At 42.3% G+C, this 13,649-nt stretch overlaps 1 protein-coding gene across 3 annotated transcripts in view; it reads left to right on the plus strand.

Moving 5' to 3' along the window:
* pdzd2 (PDZ domain containing 2) overlaps nt 1-13,649 on the plus strand; it is a 315,666-nt gene that overhangs the window by 130,310 nt on the left and 171,707 nt on the right. Inside the window, exon 1 of one of the 3 annotated variants that reach the window (XM_008118594.3) lies at nt 3,693-4,335. The exons of the other annotated variants lie outside the window; for them this stretch is intronic. The gene's annotated coding sequence lies outside the window, so the exon portion shown is untranslated. Of the gene's footprint in view, nt 1-3,692; nt 4,336-13,649 lie in introns of those variants that run through there. 3 annotated transcript variants of the gene reach the window in all.

Genomic DNA, 13,649 nt, shown 5'->3' on the forward strand with positions numbered 1-13,649 from the left:
CCTACTTGATAGATGCAACTATCTTTCGGGTTGCTAGGTCAGCAACGAGCAGGGGCTATATTTTATTTTTAATTGACGGGTGCTCACCCCGCCATGGGCTGGCCTCGAACTCATGACCTCATGGTCAGAGTGATTTATTGCAGCAGCTGTTTACCAGCCTGCGTCACAGCCCGGACCATGGCAATTAAGGGATGCATCTGCACTGTAGAATGAATGCAGTTTGAAAACACTTTAAGGTGCTATGGAATCATGGAAATTGCAGTTTTCCAAAGTCTTTGCAAAATTGGGATTAACCCCTAGACTGAAGCTTTCTTTGCCTGAGAGTGCGGGTGCCTTTCCAAACCATAAACACCAGGATCCCACAGCATTGAGCCATGGCAGTTAAAACTGGTGTCAAACTGCATTCATTCTCCAGTGTAGTTGCACCCCAAAGTGGTGGTGTCCTGCATTAATTCTAGAGGCACCCCTTGTTCACATAGAAACTTGAAATGCTGGTTTTTTTTTCCCTCTGAGCAAACTTGGCTCAGTTTAGTCAGTCACCTCTGATCCACTGAAAAACATGAAGGAACTCCCTTTCTCTCTTCAAGTTTTTTCTCTCTGTCTCTCTGTCTGTATATAATGAACTTAAAGAGGCATACACATTATAACCTTGGAGAGAGCAGGGAGGTTTCTTCATGTTTTTCAGTGGACCAGATGTGACCGCCTGGAACTAACTAATATAGTTTTTAAGCGGCTGCCTTTTCTGGTCAACTTGGCTTGCCCTTCATTCAAGACAGGAAGCCCTCCCCATCTGCTCCAGGCACAGTCAGGTCAGGCTTCCTAATGGCTGGACGGAGCCGGAGTCGAGCCAGGGGGGCTGGATTGAAGTCCAGCAAAGGCAGCAAGAGGAGAAGGCAGGGCCGAGGGCGAGGGAAGAGGAAATGCTTGTGTTGGGCGGACAGAGCAGGGGAGGGGAAGGGAAGGGGGCTTAAGGATTCATGTGCTGCCGGTCGCTTCTCCACTTCTGGATGGCCATTCCTGGATTTCAAAGAATCAAAGGTTTGGCTAGTTCCTTCTTCTGAAACACAGTCTACATCAGCTGGTATCCCTTGGTGGATTCCTATCCAAGTGCTATCCAGGTCTGACCCTGCTTAGCATCTGAGGTCAGATGGAATCTGGTGACTTAAATCCCAGGAAAGGTGGTGGGACTGAAAGAGGGGGCTTTTCTGAAGGTCCAGAGATCTGCTCTTGACAGAGGTAGAATTATTATTATATTTATTTATACCCTGCTTTCATGGAGCCCCGGTGGCGAAGTGTGTTAAAGCACTGAGCTGCTGAACTTGCAGACCGAAAGGTCCCAGGTTCAAATCCCGGGAGCAGTGTGAGCGGCCGCTGTTAGCTCCAGATTCTGCCAACCTAGCAGTTCGAAAACATGCCAATAGGTACCGCTCCGGCGGGAAGGTAACGGCGCTCCATGCAGTCATGCCGGCCACATGACCTTGGAGGTGTCTATGGACAACTCTGGCTCTTCGGCTTAGAAATGGAGATGAGCACCAACCCCCAGAGTCGAACACGACTGGACTTAACGTCAGGGGAAACCTTTACCTTTTCCTTCTTTCTCCACAAGGATATTCAAGCAGCTACTACTGTTCTCCTTATGAATTTTCAAGAAAACTCTGTCTTATGACAATCGTGTACATGTGCTCAATTGCCAGTTAACTTATGGCGACTGTGAATTTCATAGGGTTTCAAGGAATAGTCAGAGATGGTTTTACCTTACTCTAAAATATATCCTATGGCACCTGGTCTTCCTTAGTGGTCTCCCATCCAAGCACTAACCAGGACTGACTCTGCTTAGCTTCCAATATCAGTCAGGATCTGGTTCCTTGAATCCCAAGGAAAGTGATGGGATTGAAAGGGAGGTCCCTCTGAATGTCTTAAAGATCTTTTGCTGGTAGAGAAGGAAATGTTGTTTTTGTTAGGATCTTTCAAGCCAACTCTGACTTACGGCAATCTTATTATGAGTATGCATGCATGTGCCTCCCAGATGTATAGTCGCTCTGTGTCTTTAATAGGATTCCAAGGAATACTCTGAGGTGGTTTTGCTAGTTCTTCCTTCTGAAATACTTCACCTGGTATTCATTGGGAGTCTCTCATCCAATTACTAGCCAGGGCTGACCCTGCTTAGCTTCCAAGATCAGTCAGGTTCTGGTTCCTTGAATCCCAGGGAAAGTGATGGGATTGAAAGAGGGGTCCTTTCTGAATGTCTTAAAGGTCTGTTTCTAGTGGAGATGGGAAAAATTGTTCTTGTTATGAACCTTTAATCTTATCATATTGGTGCAGGTATGTGCCCTCAAGCCGCATGTCAGCTTATAGTGACCCTGTGAGTTTCATAGGGTTTTCTTAGGCAAGGAATACTCAGAGGTGGTTTTGCTAGTCTCTTCCTCAGAAATATAGCCTCTGGTGTTTATTAGTGGCCTCCCATCCAGAAGCATCATTTCCTGACATTTTGCTCACATCTGTGGCAGGCATCCTCAGAGGTTGTGAGGGCTTGCCATAGATGTGGGCAAAATGTCAAGAGATAATGCTTCTGGAACATGACCATACAGCCCGGAAAACTCACAGCAACCCAGTGATTCTGACCATAAAAGCCTTTGACAACATCTTGAAGATCTGTTTCTGGTGAGGATGGAAATATTTGTTGTTATTGCTATGACTCTTCTAACCAACACTGACTTTTCATGCTTGTGCATGTACGTGCCTTCAGGTTGCCTGGAACCTATGGCTTCCACATTAAGTGCATAGTGAAGTTTTTCCAATTCCTTCTTCTGAAATATAGCACCTGATATTTGTTGTCATTCTCCCATCCAAATGCTAAATAGGCCTAACCCTGCTTAGCTTCCAAGATCAGAAGGGATCTGGTGCCTTGAATCCCATTGTATATTTCTATCAGGGTCTAGATTTCTAATATCTGTGGGGCTGTATTTACACTATAGAATTAATGCAGTGTGACACCACACAATTTCAGGACTGGGCCACTTTCTTTACCTTCTGGCTCCAACCTCAGTTCCTAAATCCAGCCCAGGTACACTGTAGAATCAATGCAGTTTGGCAGCACATTAACTTTCCATGGCTCAATACTATAAAATCTTAGTAGTTGTAGTTTTACAAAATCTTTGGCCTTCTCTGCCACCGAACTACAACTCCCATGATTTGACAGCAATATGTAGAGGTAAAGGTTTTCCACTGACATTAAGTCTTGTTGTGTCCGACGCTGGAAGTTGGTGCTCATCTCCATTTCTAAGCCAAAGTGCCAGCATTGTCTGTAGACACCTCTAAGGCAGAGCAATACTATTGATCTACTCACATTTGCAAGTTTTTGAACTGCTAGGTTGGCAGAAGCTGGGGCTAACAGTGGGAGCTCACCCCGCTCCCTGGATTCAAACCACAGTTCAGCAGTTTAGCAGTTTAACTCGCTGTGCCATCAGTGGCTCCTTGACAGCATTAAGCCATGACAATTTAAGTGCTGTCCCAACTGCTTTGCTAATTCTGTACCTTGGGTTGGTTTTAGGAAATGAAGTTGGAGCCACGGGGAAGAGAGTGGATCAGTTCTAAAATAGTGGCTAGACAAGAGAGAGATTGCTGTTGATCCTCATATTTATAGGGCAGAGGGTTTCTCTACTTAACTGTGGAATGGAGGTCCTTTTCTGCTTTCTCTCTCTCTGGTTAGTTTGCGTAACGTGGTCCTTCCCCAGCCTCTTCCCCAAAAATTAGATTCACCTGTCTAACTAAGCCAAAACCTCTCATCTCTTTGCCCAACGCCTCCTCCTTTTTTTTCCCTTTCTCCCTCCCTCTCTCTTTGCTATGATGGGGGCCAGCTTTGACAGCTGAGCACATTGCAACTGACAGAGCAGCATCAGGAATGCGCTGAAATCTATTCATGCTCCTCTCGCCAGAGGCAGCCAGGAGGAGGGGAGCGCAGCGCTCTCTCGCCCAGCCTTCTGGAAACTCGGGTAACAGAGCAGCTCCAGAAGGCATTGCTTTGCTTTCTAAAAAAGAGTAAACAAGTCCATTGGAGAGAAGAAGAAGAAAAACCAAGAGAGGAGGAGGAGGAGGAGGCTTTTTGGGCAGAGGCGGACGCAGCAGCAGCTGGATGGACCTCCCCGGGTGTTCAAGTAGCCTCTCATCCTGGGTGCCAGCGAGCGATTAAACTAATTAACAGACTCATGGGATTGCTAAACCACCAGCTCATGGATTAACCCAGAGACGCCAGCTGCTCCTTATAGAAATTCCAGGGAAGGCGAAGCTGTCGAAGACGAGCAGAAGCCACGAAGGGAGGATTTAGGAGGAAAAGAGGTAGGAGGAACATATTGTCAGAGTTGTGGTTAGATGGGCATGTGTGCCGAGGGTCCACCTCGCAAAGGACTCAGCTAGAGGAGATCCAGAGGCTAAAAAGTTATGTAACTAAAATGCCAGTTTAGAGGCCAGCTGTGCTTTCCTCCACAAGGTAGATAAAGCACAGCTGAAATACACCAAATATGCAATTTTGGTTTGTGGTGAGCAATATAGATTATCTCAGAAAGCTTTATTATTTTTAGCTTGGCATTCAAGACTGTCGCTTGGCTTAACTTTGCTTACTGGGTCATGCCACAGGTATATATATGCACTGGTGCAGCTGTTTACCTTAATGCAATTTTTCTGCATCCTCGATTTCCCAAGGAGTGTTTGCTCTCGGGATTAATCTGTCTCGATTAAATCAGGAAGGTGTGTTCAAACTCCGGAGGCACTTGGCAGCGCCAAGGTGAAAAGTCAGCAGAGACAGTGCAATAGTGCGATAACAGTCCTGGCTTAAGAATTTATTGTGGTGTGCGTATGTGAGAAATAAATAGGGAGGGTGGAAACTACTGCTAAGCCAGAGCCTGCATCACTATGTCAGTGTTTTGTTTTCAATTGTGTTTCTGTTTGGGTTTTTTTTTTTAGTTTTCAGTAATGTAAAACTGGCCGTGGTTCTGGGCAAAGCATTGTTTATGATCTCGCCTGAGACTATGTTCTGATCTGAGGCAAACAGAATTCTGTCCAAAATAACTAAACATTTCACCGGCAGGAAACGGTTTTATGGCTGAGATATACAAAATGTAAAGGCATCATATCTACTAAGATTAAATCATCCTTCATTGGAAACAGAAAAATGGGAAAGGGAAAAGAGGAAAAGTTTAAAGAAGAAGCCAAATGTTCACTTTCTTGAAATTCACGCTGTGCTGAAGCACAGGCAATTTAAAAACAGTATATCAGATGCTTTATTCCTTATCTTCTTCTATATCTGCACATATATCTGTCTGTCATAGAATAAACCCTTAGCTTTATCATGGTATTGCAGAGAAGGGCTTTCTAAGAAGGCATTTATTTATAAAGGGTTTTCCCCATAATGTTTTGCAAGCAAACTTTTTTGTTATTATCTTGCATTTGGAAAACATAGGTGTGGTTAAAAATAAACTTCAAAATGCACATGCACAATATCTGCTTAGCACTGTATTTTGGCAGAGTCTTGGCACACAATTGGATAAAGGGGAGTCTGGGCAGGAATATTTCAGATGAAATGAGTAAGAAAAATATGTCTTAGAAATTAAAGGCAGCTGGAATTGTTAAATATTAGATTGCTCAAGAGCATCTTTCCTATGGCAGCAACTTTTGGCAAAATGAGTTTCCATGAGATTTGGAAGTCCTATTTCTGCAGCGGTCTTGGCAAAGACCAATACCCATATCAGTATTTTGTGGGCTGCTTTTATAAATAAATACATATGTAAATCAGTAATAAGTCATGAGGCATCCCATTAGCAACATCTTCTGTTGTTTGCCAGATCATAGTATCTCCAAAATATGCATTAGGAAGGATTAACTTTTCAAAAGGATGTGCAGAATGAGAGTCTTAAGATCTATTAAATGGCATTATTACAGACTCCTGTTCAAGTCTCCTATTTCTCTTCTATCTTGTCTAAATAATTGGCACACATATCCTTTCTGCAAGTGGCATGCTGCCGTCTTTGACTGCTTCCAAGTGCTTTTATGTGTTTGGGTTATTATTGCAGAATTAATATTAGTATCTGATGTAGTTAAATATGTGGTTTCTCGAGCCCATGAAAAATCTGTTATGACTGGTAAAAGCTTTTTGTGGGGTCCGACAAGAGGCTTTGGCTGCCAGAGCCAGTGGGACTGAAGCTGAGACATGATGCACACAGAGCATGTTGCAACTTGCTAAGCTGGGGACGCTGGGTATTGCAGTTCAATGCAATGCCCAGGGATGTCTGCTCCAGTTTTTGTGGCCTCTTTCCTCAATCAGTCATTCTTCTTTTCACATGAAAGTCTGTTTTGCTGCTTCGGTTAGCAGGAATCCTTGCCTTCCAGCTGGTTTTGCCTGGAGCTGCAGCTGGGGAGAGCTCTTCACCCTTTGGCTCCCAGGTGAGTCGCCTTCACCTCAAGGCTCTTTATGTGGCCCCCAGCCAAAACAATGTTATGCTGCTACTCCCTTTTGACTCTCCCTTAAAAAAATAATTATTCAGCTTCCCAAAGCAATTTCAGCTCCCACGGCACAGAGAAACAAACGAAGGTGCATGAAATAAGACCTAGCTAGGAAAGAAAAAGTGTGGTCTGGTGTATTGAGTGGGGTGCTGTGAGCCACCTAGTCCATGTTTGGCTTTCATTTCAGTAATCCTGTGTCTGCCACTGGTTCTCTGTTTGGTTTTCACTGTGGTTTCAATTAGTGTTGTAATGGTCCATTATGCTCAGCAAAACATACTGTGTGAAAACACCACTCTACTTTTCTTGCAGTTTGGGCTTTGCATTTCTGCAACTGTATCCCTGAGTTTTGTGGGTGAGAAATAGTCTTTGGTTACATTTATGCATCCCTTTGATATGCAGAGTGGTAACCAACCATTGGTCTGCTTTACTCATCCTCAGCCGTGCCCTGTGTGCATAAACGCTGTAACCCAGTTTGCTGGATTTGCTTCACATTTCCCAGTGTTCAACAGTTTGGAAGGAAGATGTGAACATGTGAAAGGGTGACAGACAAAACTTTCTGTTTCCTCAATTCAGCTCACTGATAGTGCTGGGCACTGAACATGCAACTGGCATCTAATATACAGAAGTTTTGCAATGGATATTATGCTATGGGCAAATAAAACCAGCTAGGCTAGTGTGAGCAAAGTGAATTATTTAAAGTTATCAAGGGCTGATGTATATATAAAAGGATATAAGATTTATATATAGGAATATAAGAAGTTATGGATGATCAGATAAGGATATATTAGATTATTATTACCTATTTTGTCATGCTGGTTCTGGTTTTGGGGGGATTATATTCAAAACAGTAACATTTCTGAGCTCTGGTCTATACCATAGATCAGTGGTGCTCAACCTATGGTCCCCAGATGTTTCCAGTCTTCAACTCCCAGAAATCCCAACAGCTGGTAAACTGGCTGGGATTTCTGGGACTTGTAGGCCAAAACACCTGGGGACCCACAGGTTGAGAATCACTGCCATAGATGGAAATATGTAGGCTTCTAGAGCTCCGATTGCAGCTTCCATCATCCTTCAACATTGGTTTTTCGGACTAGGGAAGATGGCAAATGTAGTCCAAATCTGGAGGGCCACAAGTTCCCTATTGTTAGGTTTCATTCCAGGATATTAGAGGTAAAGGTTTTCCCCTGACGTTAAGTCCAGTCGTGACCGACTCTGGGGGTTGGTGCTCATCTCCATTTCTAAGCCGAAGAACCGCCATTGTCTGTAGACACCTCCAAGGTCATGTGGCCGGCATGACTGTATGGAGCCCCGTTACCTTCCTGCCGGAGCAGTACCTATTGATCTACTCACATTTGCTTGTTTTCGAACTGCTAGGTTGGCAGGAGCTGGGGCTAACAGCGGGCGCTCACTCCGCTCCCGGGATTTGAACCTGGCACCTTTCGGTCTGCAAGTTCAGCAGCTCAGCGCTTTAACACACTGTGCCACCACCAGGATATTAGATAGCAATTATTTTCCAGTCATGCAATTCATGATGTCCTAATCATGGGTATGTCATTAAGAGCCATCAGATGGTGCCCCAGGCAGAGGAGAGAAAGATCAATTACTATTACAATTGATATTATGTTTATTACGTTTATTATGTTTAATTTCAGCGGTGGCCCCATTTTGGTGGGACTCTCTGATGGGATGTGGTATTTGATTCCTGTTCCAATCTTTCTGAAAAAGACCTTCCAGGCTGATTTTAACAGAATTTGATTGGTCTGCCTATAATTTTACCTACAGCTTATTTTTATTTGTGATTTTTGTTGGACATTTAATGTTTTATATTTGAAATCATTGTTGCGATTTGTTGATAATTTCCACCAAGACAACCAACCTATGGGAACTATATGAACGAGAGACCACTCTGTTATCAACAACCCAAGTAGATCTTGCAACCTCAAGGCCATGGCTTCATGGTTGAATCCACCCATCTATAGAAGGTGGCCTTTTTCTTTCCATATGATCTTCGACCTTCTTCATCTGTTATCCTGATATATCCATAATACAACAATTTCAGTTCAATCATCTTGACTGCTAGGGAGGGTTTAGCTTTGATTTACTCAAGGACCTGTTGGTTGGTCTTTATGGCTGTCCAAGGTATCCATAGAAGTTTGCTCCAGCACACATTTCAAATGAATTGATTTTCTTCCCATCATCATTCTTCGCCATCCAGCTCTCAAAGCTATGCGTAGCAATTGGAAATACAAAGACATGGGATATCTTGACTTTAGCATTCAATTAGTGCAATCATAATTATAATTTGAATTACATAACACAAAATGTTAACTTCTAACATAGCACTACACGTAAAAACTAATTAGAACAGGCATGGGCAAACTTTAGTCCTCCGGGTGTTTTGGACTTCAACTCCCACAATTCCTAACAGCCGGTAGGCTGTTAGGAATTGTGGGAGTTGAAGTCCAAAACACCTGGAGGACCAAAGTTTGCCCATGCCTGAGTCAGAACCAATGCTGAAGGCTAATGCAAGTTTCATTCTGATGCTTGGGAGGTATATTTCTCTCTAAATCAGAGAGAGTGCAGCATCCATCCTCCTTCAACGCGGGCTATCTTGTCTGTGGCTGGAGGAATTGTGTGCGTAAATAAATTCATAACTAAGTCGACGAAGAGGCAAGAGATTGAACCCAGGACATTCCACATGCTATGCATGTGTTCTGCCAGTGAACTTCAGCCTTGCCCATACTACCCTGCTTTATTTCACTCGATTACTCATTACTCGATGAAAGACAGCTGAATGCATGCATAGCTTTTGAGTTCTCTCTGTGTGGTGTTTGATCTGTGACCTCTCATTCACACATGCAAATTGCCGAGTGATGAATATGCATGCCTGGCCCATCAGGCCCACAAGCTGAGTGCTCATATACATATTTGGGTGGATCTGCCATTTCTCTTCTAGTAGTTCATATTATTAAAAATGAACCCTACCAACCGGGTAGATTAGAAAAAACAAGCTGATGTTTTTCTTGCCACTGCTGTCTTACTGCTTTATTCAGCTCCCAAAGAACTTTGACATTCTTCCATCCCATGCTGTGCAAGTATATGGTGTGTGTGTGTCTTCAAGTCACCTGCCAATTTATGGTAACCCCATGATGTTTATAGCATTTTATTGGGCAAGGAATAGTGAGAGTTGAAGTATTTGAGGATGTGAGAAACCGTTTACTTTGTTACTTTGTGACATATTTCCTTTTTTGCACACATAATATTTTGTAATATCAGGAATTACAAGGGGGAGAGACCTTGCTCATTTGTCAAAGAGTTTCTCCTCCTTGTTATAAAACTGGAAATGTTGGAGGAGAAATGCAAAAGTCTCTGTTCATTAAGGGGTTTCCTGTAACAAATATTGTAATATACTATATATATATATATATATATATATATATATATATATAGAGAGAGAGAGAGAGAGAGAGAGAGAGAGAGAGAGAGAGAGAGAGAGAGAGAGAGAGAGAGACTAAGACACAGAGTAAAGTGGCTGCTACACTTGACATAGAAATGACCAGCTAGTTGCATCTGAAAAAAAATTGATGCATTGGTTTACCATGCAAATGCTAGAAGGTAGGTAATTGCCTGCCACCAGAGAACTGGTGCTTGGTGATTTACGAGGGTTGAATGAAAAGTAATGCCTCCACCTTCATTACTTAGGTTTGGATGAGAATATTTTAATAAATCAAACGCAAAAATAATCCTTAGAATGTGCTCTTTAACTACCACTGTTCACTTTTCCACATAATAACCAGACCATTGGATACATTTCTGCCAACGATGAACAAGTTTTCTGAAGCCATCACAGAAGAAGTCGACACTCTGTTTCCGCAACCAGCGTCTCACAGTGCCCATCGTGCACCGATCTTCCGACAGCCAAGCAAAGCAATAATGTGACCCACACGTTCTTGTGAAATGCTGATTATGCTTGAAATTTCTCTCTGAGTGATACGATGAGCATCCTGAATCAATCTGTCAACCTTTTGCTTGTGAAACTTAGTGGTTGCTGTCACAGGACGTCCAACTCTTTGTTTGTCACGCAAGTCAGATGCTCCCACCTCAACATCTTTAAACTTACTCGCCCAACGACGCACAGTATTCACATCAACACAATTACCATAAACAGCTTGCATTCTCTGATGAATCTACTTTGGGGTGACACCTTCTGCTGTCGAGTATTCAGTGACTGCACATTGCTTAAGTCGCATTGACCAACTGTCTGTGCAGAGTTCCATATTTTGCACCTTAACAACACAACTGTTCAATGCTAAGGCTTCCTGCCAAATGGATCTATAGAGGAGAGTCTACTGAACAAGCCAGTACCTGCTGCATACCAGTACTTCCATCTGTTGAGGAGTTACGAAGGTGGAGGCATTACTTTTCATTCAACCCTCATATTTATTTATTTATTTGTTTGTTTATTTATTTTATTTACAGCATTTATATTCCGCCCTTCTCACCCCGAAAGGGACTCAGGGCGGATCACATTACACATATAGGCAAACATTCAATGCCTTTTAACATAGAACAAAGACAGACAAACATAGGCTCCGAGCGGGCCTCGAACTCATGACCTCCTGGTCAGAGTGATTCATTGCAGTGATTCATTGCAGCTGCTCTCCAGCCTGCACCACAACCTGAGCTCAATTTAGGATTGCCGGATTGAGAAGTACAGTGAAAACGAACCACCATGAATAAAGAAATTGCTATTATTATTTTTTACCAAAGAGAACACCTCTCTTTGAATTTCTATATCTTCCAACATGATATTATGGTCATTTTCCACTGGTGGTTGGCCATAGAAGTTCATTGGGGAAACTAGAGATTCTTAGAGAGATGTTCTCCCTAACAATTCCTAAACTTTTTGGCATAAAATCTTTGGCTAATCAAATCCACAAAAGCCAAAACTGCAAATGTGGAGGGATTACTGTATTTAAACATGTTTCCCAGAAGCAAATCCTGAGATACAATATGTAAACTGACCTTCCCTTGTTTTGCTGTCAGAAGCAAATGGAGTTAAATGTACTGATGCAGACCCTACTTTGTCCTCCTTCTTACCTTGCATTTACCTCTCAGAACTGTGTGGAACTTAAGTGGAAGTTAAGCACCAGTCATCCATCTTTAATGATGGGCAATTTGTGGAAGGTGGGATTTCTGCTTTGCTCAGGCCTCAGTCTGGCAGATGAGGGAGGAGAAAGGATTAAAGACCCTCAATCACTTGGAGACAGAGGGGCTGTTGCTGCACAGAGAGTAGCCTTCTCACGACATGAATGAAAGGCAAGATCTGTTGAATTGCTGGCAGGCCAACTTCTGGCCAAGTGCCTACTTTAAACATGTCATGTCTCTGGCAGGAGAAAGTGATTGGGTTGGATCCAGATTTATTTGAACTTTGTGAAGCCCCACTGACATGAGCAGGACTCAGTCATGATTAAGAGAAGTTCCGTTAATTTCAGTGGATCTACTTGAAGCGTGACTAAGTTTGGATTCAATCCATTGACTTATTCCCAAGAGTTCCCTATGCTCTTTCAGTGCAAATATTTATTTAGAATGTTATGACTTCCTGTTTTCAGTGCCATTGACTGGTGACCCCAAGATAAGCGTGATTAAGTGAGTGGAACAGTTTTCAGCATTGGTTCATTGGTGCATTTTTTGGAATCTTGCCTTCAGATTGCTGCACCACTGCACATTTCTTTAGAGTTTTATTTTGCCACAGTCGCCATTAAAGATCAACATTTAAAAGGGATGGCAGAAAAAGGACAGCCATAAGCATAGGGGTTTTTTGGGAAGAATTTTGAGGAAGTCAACTTTGGATGAATGTGCTTCTGTTCGCTTCTTGTAACAAGATTAGACAACAAGAGAAGTTTCTAATATGTTTATAATCTTGTGTTGGTACTAAAAGTGAACTGATAAAATATGAAAAGAAAAGTCCAAATGTTTTCCATTATTTCCAGGCAGTGGAATTGACTTCTTTTTATGATTGAATTGATTATGTAGTGAGGGCAGAACAAGATTGTGTGAATGTGTCTCTAACCATCCCCAGATTCATATAAATCCATCCACATTTCAAATGTGTTTAAAAGGGAATTAGGCCCAATTCAATTAGATTTAACTGTATGTGCCCAACATTTTCAGAAAATGTAAGTAATTACACCAATTCAATATAAAGTGAAAGCATTTTTCCGCTTCCTAGTTTTCATCAATTTTACTATGGCTTTAAAAATAACTTATAAAGAAATATTCAATGGTCTTTTATTATTATGTACACATACACATTACGTATTACTCCATATTTATATCTGTGAAGTCTTGTATAATCAGCAAAAGAGGGTCCAGCAAGTATGGTTTTTTTCGTGTTAGAAGCGACTTGAGAAACTGCAAGTCGCTTCTGGTGTGGGAGAATTGGCCGTCTGCAAGGATGTTGCCCAGGGGGATGCCCGGATGTTTTGTTGTTTTTACCATCCTTGTGGGAGGCTTCTCCCATGTCCCTGCATGGAGCTGGAGCTGATAGACGGAGCTCATCTGCACTCTCCATGGGGTGGATTTGAACTGGCAACCTTCAGGTCAGCAACCCAACCTTCAAGTCATCAGTCCTGCAAGAACAAGAGTTTAACCCACTGTGCCACAAGGGGCTCCTAGCAGGTATGGTGAGGTAACTTTTCTCTATGGAAAGAGAAAAAATGTAATCACATGTCCATAATATGGCCCTTAATCATGTTATCTAAATACAAGAATTCATTATCAAACTAAAAATTTAAGAATGTCAATCAGACATATAACTCAACTTATAGTTAAACAAAAATATACACATGTAGTCATGCTCTTAATTATGGGTACGGGTGTCCTTTTAAAATACTTGTATTAGTAAAACTTAATTTTTGTGAACTCTTGACAAATTTTCTTTATTAGTTACCCAGACATGAATAAAGCTGTAATCTGCATGAATAAGATAAACAAAATAAAAATAACCATGGCTGTGTCGTCCCTTGATCACTTCCTCAGAGGGGCAGTATATGGTGAAAGCTGAAAAGCCAGAGTAAGTCGATGGGGTTTCAGTGTCCAGTTCCATTTCTCCTACATGGTACATTCTTGTCTTTCCAACATTCACATCCTTT

This window comes from Anolis carolinensis, chromosome 2 (genome assembly GCF_035594765.1).
Source record: "Anolis carolinensis isolate JA03-04 chromosome 2, rAnoCar3.1.pri, whole genome shotgun sequence".
Lineage (NCBI taxonomy): Eukaryota > Metazoa > Chordata > Lepidosauria > Squamata > Dactyloidae > Anolis > Anolis carolinensis.